The 12014-nt window shown below is 48.2% G+C and overlaps 1 protein-coding gene across 2 annotated transcripts in view; it reads right to left on the bottom strand.

Annotated features, from left to right (window-relative positions):
* Nucleotides 1-12014, bottom strand: part of CELSR3 (cadherin EGF LAG seven-pass G-type receptor 3) — a 631136-nt gene that overhangs the window by 93960 nt on the left and 525162 nt on the right. The window lies entirely within an intron of this gene.

Below are 12014 nucleotides of genomic sequence, written 5' to 3'. Positions count from 1 at the left end.
TCCAGGAGATCCCTATGGGCTGCAGCATTTCTTTTGCCACCCATAGGGAGCTCTGACAATTCTTACACAGGCCTGCCACTGCAGCCTGAGTGAAATAACGTCCACGTTATTTCACAGCCATTTTACACTGCACTTAAGTAACTTATAAGTCACCTATATGTCTAACCTTTACCTGGTAAAGGTTAGGTGCAAAGTTACTTAGTGTGAGGGCACTCTGGCACTAGCCAAGGTGCCCCCACATTGTTCAGAGCCAATTCCCTGAACTTTGTGAGTGCGGGGACACCATTACACGCGTGCACTACATATAGGTCACTACCTATATGTAGCTTCACCATGGTAACTCCGAATATGGCCATGTAACATGTCTATGATCATGGAATTGCCCCCTCTATGCCATCCTGGCATTGTTGGTACAATTCCATGATCCCAGTGGTCTGTAGCACAGACCCTGGTACTGCCAGACTGCCCTTCCTGGGGTTTCACTGCAGCTGCTGCTGCTGCCAACCCCTCAGACAGGCAGCTGCCCTCCTGGGGTCCAGCCAGGCCTGGCCCAGGATGGCAGAACAAAGAACTTCCTCTGAGAGAGGGTGTGACACCCTCTCCCTTTGGAAAATGGTGTGAAGGCAGGGGAGGAGTAGCCTCCCCCAGCCTCTGGAAATGCTTTGTTGGGCACAGATGTGCCCAATTCTGCATAAGCCAGTCTACACCGGTTCAGGGACCCCTTAGCCCCTGCTCTGGCGCGAAACTGGACAAAGGAAAGGGGAGTGACCACTCCCCTGACCTGCACCTCCCCTGGGAGGTGTCCAGAGCTCCTCCAGTGTGCTCCAGACCTCTGCCATCTTGGAAACAGAGGTGCTGCTGGCACACTGGACTGCTCTGAGTGGCCAGTGCCACCAGGTGACGTCAGAGACTCCTTGTGATAGGCTCCTTCAGGTGTTAGTAGCCTTTCCTCTCTCCTAGGTAGCCAAACCCTCTTTTCTGGCTATTTAGGGTCTCTGTCTCTGGGGAAACGGCAGATAACGAATGCATGAGCTCAGCCGAGTTCCTCTGCATCTCCCTCTTCACCTTCTGATAAGGAATCGACCGCTGACCGCGCTGGAAGCCTGCAAACCTGCAACATAGTAGCAAAGACGACTACTGCAACTCTGTAACGCTGATCCTGCCGCCTTCTCGACTGTTTTCCTGCTTGTGCATGCTGTGGGGGTAGTCTGCCTCCTCTCTGCACCAGAAGCCCCGAAGAAATCTCCCGTGGGTCGACGGAATCTTCCCCCTGCAACCGCAGGCACCAAAAAGCTGCATCTCCGGTCCCTTGGGTCTCCTCTCAGCACGACGAGCGAGGTCCCTCGAATCCAGCGACACCGTCCAAGTGACCCCCACAGTCCAGTGACTCTTCAGCCCAAGTTTGGTGGAGGTAAGTCCTTGCCTCACCTCGCTGGGCTGCATTGCTGGGAACCGCGACTTTGCAAGCTTCTCCGGCCCCTGTGCACTTCCGGCGGAAATCCTTCGTGCACAGCCAAGCCTGGGTCCACGGCACTCTAACCTGCATTGCACGACTTTCTAAGTTGGTCTCCGGCGACGTGGGACTCCTTTGTGCAACTTCGGCGAGCACCGTTTCACGCATCCTCGTAGTGCCTGTTTCTGGCACTTCTCCGGGTGCTACCTGCTTCAGTGAGGGCTCCTTGTCTTGCTCGACGTCCCCTCTCTCTGCAGGTCCAATTTGCGACCTCCTGGTCCCTCCTGGGCCCCAGCAGCGTCCAAAAACGCCAAACGCACGATTTGCGTGTAGCAAGGCTTGTTGGCGTCCATCCGGCGGGAAAACACTTCTGCACGACTCTCCAAGGCGTGGGGGATCCATCCTCCAAAGGGGAAGTCTCTAGCCCTTGTCGTTCCTGCAGTATTCACAGTTCTTCAGCCTAGTAAGAGCTTCTTTGCACCAACCGCTGGCATTTCTTGGGCATCTGCCCATCTCCGAGCTGCTTGTGACTTTTGGACTTGGTCCCCTTGTTCCACAGGTACCTTCAGACAGGAATCCATCGTTGTTGCATTGCTGATTTGTGTTTTCCTTGCATTCTCCCTCTAACACGACTATTTTGTCCTTAGGGGAACTTTGGTGCACTTTGCACTCACTTTTCAGGGTCTTGGGGAGGGTTATTTTTCTAACTCTCACTATTTTCTAATAGTCCCAGCGACCCTCTACAAGGTCACATAGGTTTGGGGTCCATTCGTGGTTCACATTCCACTTTTGGAGTATATGGTTTGTGTTGCCCCTATCCCTATGTTTCCCCATTGCATCCTATTGTAATTATACATTGTTTGCACTGTTTTCTAAGACTATACTGCATATTTTTGCTATTGTGTATATATATCTTGTGTATATTTCCTATCCTCTTACTGAGGGTACACTCTAAGATACTTTGGCATATTGTCATAAAAATAAAGTACCTTTATTTTTAGTATAACTGTGTATTGTGTTTTCTTATGATATTGTGCATATGACACTAAGTGGTACTGTAGTAGCTTCACACGTCTCCTAGTTCAGCCTGAGCTGCTTTGCTAAGCTACCATTATCTATCAGCCTAAGCTGCTAGACACCCTATACACTAATAAGGGATAACTGGGCCTGGTGCAAGGTGCAAGTACCCCTTGGTACTCACTACAAGCCAGTCCAGCCTCCTACATTGGTTGTGCAGTGGTGGGATAAGTGCTTTGAGACTACTTACCACTCTTGTCATTGTACTTTTCATAAGAGAAAAATATACAAAACAAGGTCAGTGTATATAAACATAGCCAAAAAGTTTTGCATTTCCTCTTTTCACTCTTTTCTAAGTGCTGAAAAGTACTTCTAAACTTTCAAAAAGTTCTTAAAAGTTTAAAAAGTTTTTTCTGTCTTTCCAAAAAGTTCAGAAAACTTTTTTCTCTTTCTCTATCACTTTAACTCTCTCTAAAAATGTCTGGCACAGGCCAAAAAGTTGAACTGTCCAAACTTGCATATGATCACCTTAGCTGGAAAGGAGCAAGGAGTCTCTGCATAGAGAGAGGTTTGAGTGTAGGGAAGAATCCTTCCTTAGAACTGTTAATTAATATGCTTAGAGTACAGGATAAGGCCATAAGTGCCCAATCTGTAGAAAAAGTAGCTAATGGTTCTCAATCTGATCCAGGGACTCCCCCAGGAAAAGGTTCAGGAAAGAAACTTCTCAGCCTGCCCATTACTAGACAGTCTAGCATAGTTGGTACAGAGGTTGAATCACATCATACTGATGATGTGCTCTCACATTATGCTGGTAGCCAAGCTGTTAGGGTGCCCCTTGTAAGGGACAGGTCTCCTTCTGTTCATTCCCATCATACCTCTGTATCTAGAAATGTCCCTCCCACCCACCCTGATGACAGATTGTTAGAAAGGGAGCTCAATAGATTGAGAGTGGAACAAACCAGACTGAAGCTCAAGAAGCAACAGCTGGATTTGGATAGACAGTCTTTAGAAATAGAGAGGGAAAGACAGAAGTTGGGTTTAGATACCCATGGTGGCAGCAGCAGTATTCCCCATAGTCATCCTGCAAAAGAGCATGATTCCAGGAATCTGCACAAGATAGTTCCCCCTTATAAGGAGGGGGATGACATTAACAAGTGGTTTGCTGCACTTGAGAGGGCCTGTGCTGTACAGGATGTCCCTCAAAAGCAGTGGGCTGCTATCCTATGGCTATCATTTAGTGGAAAAGGTAGGGATAGGCTCCTTACAGTGAAAGAAAATGATGCCAATAATTTTACAGTTCTTAAGAATGCACTCCTGGATGGTTATGGCTTAACCACTGAACAGTACAGGATAAAGTTCAGAGAGACCAAAAAGGAGTCTTCACAAGACTGGGTTGATTTCATTGACCATTCAGTGAAGGCCTTGGAGGGGTGGTTACATGGCAGTAAAGTTACTGATTATGAAAGCCTGTATAACACAATCCTGAGAGAGCATATACTTAATAATTGTGTGTCTGATTTGTTGCACCAGTACCTGGTAGACTCTGATCTGACCTCTCCCCAAGAATTGGGAAAGAAGGCAGACAAATGGGTCAGAACAAGGGTGAACAGAAAAGTTCATACAGGGGGTGACAAAGATGGCAATAAGAAGAAAGATGGTGAAAAATCTCAAGATAAGCATGGGGATAAGGGTAAAACCAAAGATCCCACTTCAAATCTTAAACACTCTTCAGAGGGTGGGAATAAAACTAATTCTTCCTCTTCTTCTCAACCTGCACACATTAAAAAGCCTTGGTGCTTTGTGTGTAAAAACAGAGGCCATAGGCCAGGGGATAAGTCCTGTCCAGGTAAACCCCCTGAGCCTACCACCACTAATACATCAAGCTCTAGTGCCCCTAGCAGTAGTGGTACTAGTGGTGGGACTGCTGGCAACAGTCAAGCAAAGGGTGTAGTTGGGTTCACTTATGGGTCCATAGTGGAAACTGATGTAATCAGTCCCAAGACAGTTTCTGTCACACCTAGTGGCATTGGCCTTGCCACACTGGCTGCTTGTCCCCTTACAATGGATAAGTACAGGCAGACAGTTTCAATAAATGGTGTTGAGGCCTTGGCCTACAGGGACACAGGTGCCAGTTTCACTTTGGTGACTGAAAACCTAGTGCCTCCTGAACAACACATCATTGGACAACAGTATAAGATTATTGATGTCCATAACTCCACTAAGTTTCTTCCCTTAGCTATAATTCAGTTTAGTTGGGGTGGAGTTACTGGCCCTAAGCAGGTGGTGGTATCACCTAGCTTACCTGTAGACTGTCTCTTAGGTAATGACCTAGAGACCTCAGGTTGGGCTGATGTAGAGTTTTATGCCCATGCAGCCATGCTGGGCATCCCTGAGGAATTGTTCCCTCTCATTTCAAGTGAAATGAAAAAGCAAAGGAGAGAAGGCCTGAAAACTCAGGATCCCTCTCCATCAACAGGTAAAAAGGGTATCACAGTATCCCCTAACCACCCTACCATTCAGGATACCATTCCTGTGGTGGGAGAAACCTCTCCTGGGGTGGCACCTGTTCCAAGGGAATCATCAGCTGGCAAAGCTGGACTCCCTGAGGTGGAAGTACCTCTCTGTGGGATAACTAACATTGGTGACAAAAAGAGCACCATTTTAGTTAACATGGAGCATCCCTCCAACCCTCCCAGAGAAACTTTAGTGCAGAAACCCTGCACTACCTCACAACACTTAGGACAGCATCCCTGCCCTAGTGTGGAGCTCATAGGACAGCATCCCTGCCCTGCTCCAACTCAAGAGAAACAGCATCCCTGTTCTCTCTTCCAGCCAAATGGACAAAGTTTTTGCCCAGCTATGGCTTTACTGAGACAGCATCCCTGTCTGGCATTTCCATCATTACAAATAGGTTCAGTGGATAATTCCCACTGCTCTAAACTAAAACTTACTGATAGAAACTCTGAAAATACATCTTCACATTGTTGGTTAGCTAAAAAACTTCAAACAGGGTGGTTTACATCCCCACAGGGAAGTAACCATATAGTGGATGATAAAGGGAGTAACCAGTCTATTGCAGAGCTACTCTCTACTTATCACCACTTAGACAATAAAGTCTCAACTGGCCAAGGTTAGCCTTATTGTCCTTCGTTTGGGGGGGGGTTGTGTGAGAAGGTAGCCTCTTTCTAGCCTTGTTACCCCCACTTTTGGCCTGTTTGTGAGTGTATGTCAGGGTGTTTGTCACTGTTTTCACTGTCTCACTGGGATCCTGATAGCCAGGCCTCAGTGCTCATAGTGAAAACACTATGTTTTCAGTATGTTTGTTATGTGTCACTGGGATCCTGCTGGTCAGGACCCCAGTGCTCATAGGTTTGTGGCCTATATGTATGTGTCACTGGGACCCTGTCACACAGGGCCCCAGTGCTCATAGGTGTGCATGTATATGTTCCCTGTGTGGTGCCTAACTGTCTCACTGAGGCTCTGCTAACCAGAACCTCAGTGGTTATGCTCTCTCATTACTTCCAAATTGTCACTGACAGGCTAGTGACCATTTTTACCAATTTACATTGGCTTACTGGAACACCCTTGGAACACAGGAGCTGGATCCAAGTGACTCCGACAGTTCAGTGGTCCTTCTGTCCAAATTTGGTGGAGGTAAGTCCTTGCCTCCCCACGCCAGACAGTAATCCTGTGTACTGCGTGATCTGCAGCTGCTAGGGCTTCTGTGCACTTTTGGAAGACTTCCTTCGTGCACAGCACAGCGCAGGTCCCCAGCACTCCGTACTGCATTGCCCAACTCACTGAGTTGACCTCTGGCTTCGTGGGACCCTCTTTTGTGGTGCTGAGATGACCACTGGGCTCAGATTTCCTGAACGCCTGTTCAGGTACTTCTGCGGGTGCTGCCTGCTTCTGCATGGGCTCTCTGTGTTGCTGAGCGCCCCCTCTGTCTCCTCCTCCAAAGGGCGACCTCCTGGTCCTTCCTGGGCCCTGGCAGCACCCACAATCTTCAAACACGACTCTTGCAGCTAGCAAGGCTTGTTTGCGGTCTTTCTGCGTGGAAACAACTCTGCATCCTCCAGCACGCCGTGGGACATCTTCTGACCAAAGGAGAGGTTACTGGCACCTTCGGTGGTTGCAGAATCTTCAGCTTCTTCCACCCAGAGGCAGCCCTTTTGCACCTTCATCCGGGGTTTAGTGGGCTCCTGCCCCCCCATGGACACTTGCGTGACTCATGGACTTGGTCCCCTTCCTTTGCAGGTTCTCAGGTCCAGGAATCCGTCTTCAGTGCTTTGCAGTCAGTTGTTGTCTTTGCAGAATCCCCTATCTCGACTTTACTGTCTTTCTGGGGTAGTAGGGTAACTTTACTCCTACCTTTCAGGGTCTTGGGGTGGGGTATCTTGGACACCCTTAGTGTTTTCTTACACTCCCAGCGACCCTCTACACACTACACTAGGCCTGGGGTCCATTCATGGTTTGCATTCCCCTTTTGGAGTATATGGTTTGTGTTGCCCCTAGGCCTATTGTCCCCTATTGCATTCTATAGTGTTCTACAGTGTTTGCACTACTTTTCTAAGTGTTTTACTTACCTGATTTTGGTTTGTGTGTATATTTTGTGTATTTTGCTTACCTCCTAATGGAGTATATACTCTGAGATACTTTTGGCATATTGTCACTAAAATAAAGTACCTTTATTTTTAGTAACTCTGAGTATTATGTTTCGTATGATATAGTGTTATATAAGTGGTATAGTAGGAGCTTTCCATGTCTCCTAGTTCAGCCTAAGGTGCTCTGCTATAGCTACCACTATCAGCCTAAGCTGCTAGAACACTTCTAATATACTAATAAGGGATAACTGGACCTGGCAAAAGGTGTAAGTACCATCAGGTACCCACTATAAGCCAGGCCAGCCTCCTACACCGACCTTTCTTTGCCACCACATAACCCACAAAGATTTGATCATCCAATTCGAACTCTTCTGTACGATCAAGACAGAACGTCAACTCTCTTTTTGGGTCCCGGCTGTGGAGTCTCTCCTCTTCCTTAGAAGGATGCTGTGGCATGTAAAAAGTAGACAAGGTGAATGATTGGCCTACATGAAAGGGGGTGACCACTTTAGGCAGAAAAAAAGCCCTAGTACAAAGCACCACCTTGTCAGTGTGGATGGATATGAAAGGTGGCTTTGAAGAAAGAGCCTACAGCTCGCTCACTCTGCGGGCAGAGGTAATAGCTATGAGGAAGACTGCTTTCAGAGTAAGCTGGCTAAGTGGGCAGTTGTGAAGCAGCTCAAAGTGAGCACACATTAGATAGATAAGAACTAGGTTCAAACCCATTGGGGCATTATGATCGGGGAAGGAGGAAAGAGATGGGTAAGGTCCTTAAGAAATCGCCCAACAATGGGAGATTTAAACAAGGAGGGTTGGTCAGGCAACAGGAGGAAAGCCGATATGGCAGACAAATAACATTTTAGGGTGCCCAGAGCAGAGCCCTGCTGGGCCAAAGAAAGAATAAACAATAACCTCAAAAAGAGGGGATCAACAGACTTGTCTGAACACCATGCCACAAATTTGTTCCAACAACAGGCATATACCGTTCTGGTGGAGGGATGCCTGACTGGCAAGATAACATCACAGACTTCGGGTGGAAGGTTTAAAGCTGTAAACTGCCACCCCTCAATCGTCATGCAAGAAGGCAGAGACTGGACAGATTTAGGTGGAGAACCGTACCCTGCTGCTGCGACAGAAGATCCTTCTGAAGGGGCAGTCTGATCGGAGGATCGATGGCTATGCTCAAGAGCTCGGAATACCATACTCTTCATGTCCAGTCCGGAGCCACAACAATGACTTGGGCCCGGTCGTTTTTGATCTTTTTGAGAACTCTGGGCAGAAGTGGTATGGGCTGAAAGGTGTAAACGAGGCCTGAGTTCCACTCAGGATGAAAAGCATCGCAGAGCAAGTGACGCCTTGGAAACTCCAATGTGCAAAACAGCTGATATTGCACATTCACTGCGGAGGTGAACAGATCTAACCAAAGCTCTCCCCACAACTGAAAGAGACCTTGCACCCCCTCTGGATGGAGATGCCATTCGTGATTGACCAGACACTGACGGCTGAGTTTGTCCCCTCTGACGTTCAGAGGGCGTGCCAGACGTTGAACCACCAGGGATATGCCCTAATGTTCCAGCCATGTACAGAGGAGGAGAGCCTCCTGACAGAGGGTCCACTGCCCCATCCCGCCCTGCTTGTTTCAGTACCGTATGGCGGCGGTATTGTCCATGAACCCCAGCACCACTTTCCCTTTGAGAGAGGGAAGGAATGCTTTCAATGCTAGTCTGATCGCCCTGAGCTCCAAAAGGTTGATAATGAGCTCGAACTCCGCCGGAAACCAGACGCCAAGCTTCTCACACACACCTACAAAGCCCTTCACAACGTCGGACCAGAATACCTCAACCACAGACTCCACTTCTACATGCCTACCAGACAGCTCCACTCACCTGATCTCGCCCTCGCCGCCATCCCCCGCATCTGGAAGACCACAGCCGGAGGAAGATCCTTCTCATACCTCGCCGCCAGACCTGGAACTTCCTTCCCATCCACCTCAAAAGATCTCCCACTCTTGCAATTCAGAAAGGACCTCAAAACCCGGCTCTTCGAATGATTCCCAACTGATCGTTGATGAGCGTTCCCTTGCTGCCCCCTCCCAGCGCCTTGAGACCCTAGCAGGTGACTAGTCGCGCTCTACAAATCTGTTGATTGATTGATTGACACCTCTGATCTCCGCCTTCCCCATGTGGCCACCCCACCCTATGAGTGAGGCATCCTTTACTACAGTCACATCTGGTTGGGGAAGGGAGAGGGATCTGCCTCTGACCCAATCTCGGTTCAACAGCCACCACTGCAGATCTTACGCAGTCCCCTCTGAGATGTGGACTATGTCGGAGAGATTTCCAGGATGCTGCACCCACTGGAACTTCAGATCCCACTGCAGAGCCCACATATGCCATCTGGCATGAGGCAACAGCAGGATGCAGGAGGCCATGAGGCCCAGCAGCCTCAGAGTCATTCTCACCTAAATCCAGGATAGAGGCTGAAACATCCGTATCATAGCCTGAATATCCTAGACTTGCAGCTCGAGAGGATAGGACCAAAACTGCACTATGTCCAGAATAGCTCTGATGAAAGGGAATAAGGGTCAGTATCCGATCTAGGGACCAAGGCCAAAGTCGGAATCAGCATCGAACAACGTTGCTCCGGCTCCGTACTGGAGTTGGCAATGAGTATAGAACTGACACCACCCGTAGATTCAGGCGACGCCAGGAGTGCAGACGTCAGAAATGTCATCGGGGAAGGTCGCAAGGGTACCACCGACACCGGTCCGGATCTGGAAGCAGATCCTTGGGTGCCCCTTGGACCAGAGGCCGAAGCTGCCATGCGGAACCCGAAGGCACCCCTTCCAACCCACCGGGACCAGAAGGCTCCCCGACAGGGCCAAACTGCCCAAAAATGAGGCGCATGCCCTCGTAGAATTCCTTTAATTGGGCAGGGGTGGCTCCGGCACCCGGAAACTCGGGGAGGCGCAGAGCCGACCCAGAAACAGACTCCAAAGAGGGAGCCTAGAACGAGGACACTCCTCCCCCGTTGCGTCGTCCGACCGATGGGATGAAGTCAAAGAATGCTTGTGCTTCTTGGACTTCTTCTTATGGTAACCTGAATAACACAACGATTCGGAGTGGGACGAGGAGGAGTGGTGATGGCTCCCAAAGCAGTCTCTGGACCTTCCTCTCGACAGAGACAGGGAGTGATGCAGAACCGGACGCCGGGCTGCAATCAGCTTTAGGGACCGTTCCTTCAAAGCCTTCAGGTTCATGGCCCAGCAGTCGGAGCACGACTTTGGGTTGTGGTCGCACTCCAAGCACCACAAACACACCAGGTGCGGATCCATCACCAACATCATGTAGTGGCAGGAGTTGCAGGGCTTGAAGCCAGTCTTGCGAGATGACATCTCAATGCACCAGAAATCAAAAAAGCTCGACAAAAAGTCGAAAGACCAGTCAAAAAGCGTCTAAAGGGTGGCTCTCTCCAGATCTGTGCGTAGGCTGGCGCGGAAAGAAAAGAACTTATGTCAGCGCGGCGGAGTGGTGCCTATATATGACCTGTGATGTCATATCCGGCAACCACGATGCCAACGACAGACGTGAAGTCGACCGATGCCACCTAAAGGCGCTCAAGGGTACTTCTCAAAGAAAAAACTCCAGATCCAGACTGATACCTGGGGGAGACTGACACCTGGGGGAAATTCTAAGGTAAGAAATCTGCAACTAGAAGTCTCCATCAGATTATTTACATATAAAGGTGTTGATCTGTTGTGAATATTTGCTCTGGGGTAAACACTTGCTATACATTCCCTATCCAAAAATATATTTTGTTCCCTTTGACTTACGTGGTACTTGTTCATCAAGTCCTCAGTGTGCTGCTTCTAACTTTGCGCTACGTTATGTTAAGTCCATTTTGCAAGCGCACATTTACCAAAAAGGCCTTACAGCACTAACGAAGGATGAACATCAACATCTAGTGACACAGGATGGAGTTAATGTACTCTTTAGATTTAGGTGGCTTTCTCTAGAATAATTTTGACTGGATGGCAGAAATTGTTAATAGTAAAGAATTCAATGAATAGGCTAGATTCAAAAGGATCTCTCTATCCGATCCTATGCAAGAACCTTCTTTGTTCTCTGAATTTTTGTTATAACCAACAACCCTTCCACTAACTCGTCCCCTGATTCAAGTGTATGCTTCCATCACTTTTCACTTTCTTAGTTCGCTGCACTAAGCGGCACAGGTAAGCTCGGAGATGGGTCCTGTAGTTTGCCGTCCTCTGGTAATCAAGCTGCACCTCACGGGTGAAATGGAGTCTAGATAAACTTGCCTATGGGGATGTTTTCCATATAGAACGTTCTTTTCTGTAATGGCAGGAGAGCAACAAACACAATGGAGTGCTACACAGACCAACTATCAGAGGTTAAGATTCATTTAAACATTTCAAATCATCACTTTTTTTTCCTGTTGGAGCACTCCTTTGAGAACCCCTTCTCTAAAAGAGGAAGGAAACATTACCTTTTCCTGCTTTCCTTCTAGGTGGGTATTTTCATAAAAACGAATCCCCTGGAGGCATTTGTATTCTTTGCATGGAGGTACTGCACTCTGAGTACCTAACTCTTTTATACTGACCAGAAGATGTTGGTTGGGTTACTGTTACCACAGCAAACCCATATCCAAACATCCGGGCTGCACAGGCATGGGATACTGAGGTATGAACTTTCTTGGTGATAAGAGAGGAAGGAAACATGAAGATAATATGATTAATCATATGATGTATGAGAAGTCCACGAATGCTCTTACTTGCCATGATCCAATCTGAAAATATGTAAATGATGAAAACTAAACAGAAATGAGAAGCAAAGGAAAATTAACAGAGAATATGAGTCCATTTGCTTCAGATTTTTTGTGTGCACCCTTGGTTATGCATTTTACTCACTTATTGGCATACA

This window comes from Pleurodeles waltl, chromosome 9 (genome assembly GCF_031143425.1).
Source record: "Pleurodeles waltl isolate 20211129_DDA chromosome 9, aPleWal1.hap1.20221129, whole genome shotgun sequence".
In the NCBI taxonomy this organism is placed as follows: Eukaryota; Metazoa; Chordata; class Amphibia; order Caudata; family Salamandridae; genus Pleurodeles; species Pleurodeles waltl.
Note: the sequence above shows the minus strand (reverse complement) of the source record. Positions and strands in the feature narration are given on the sequence as shown.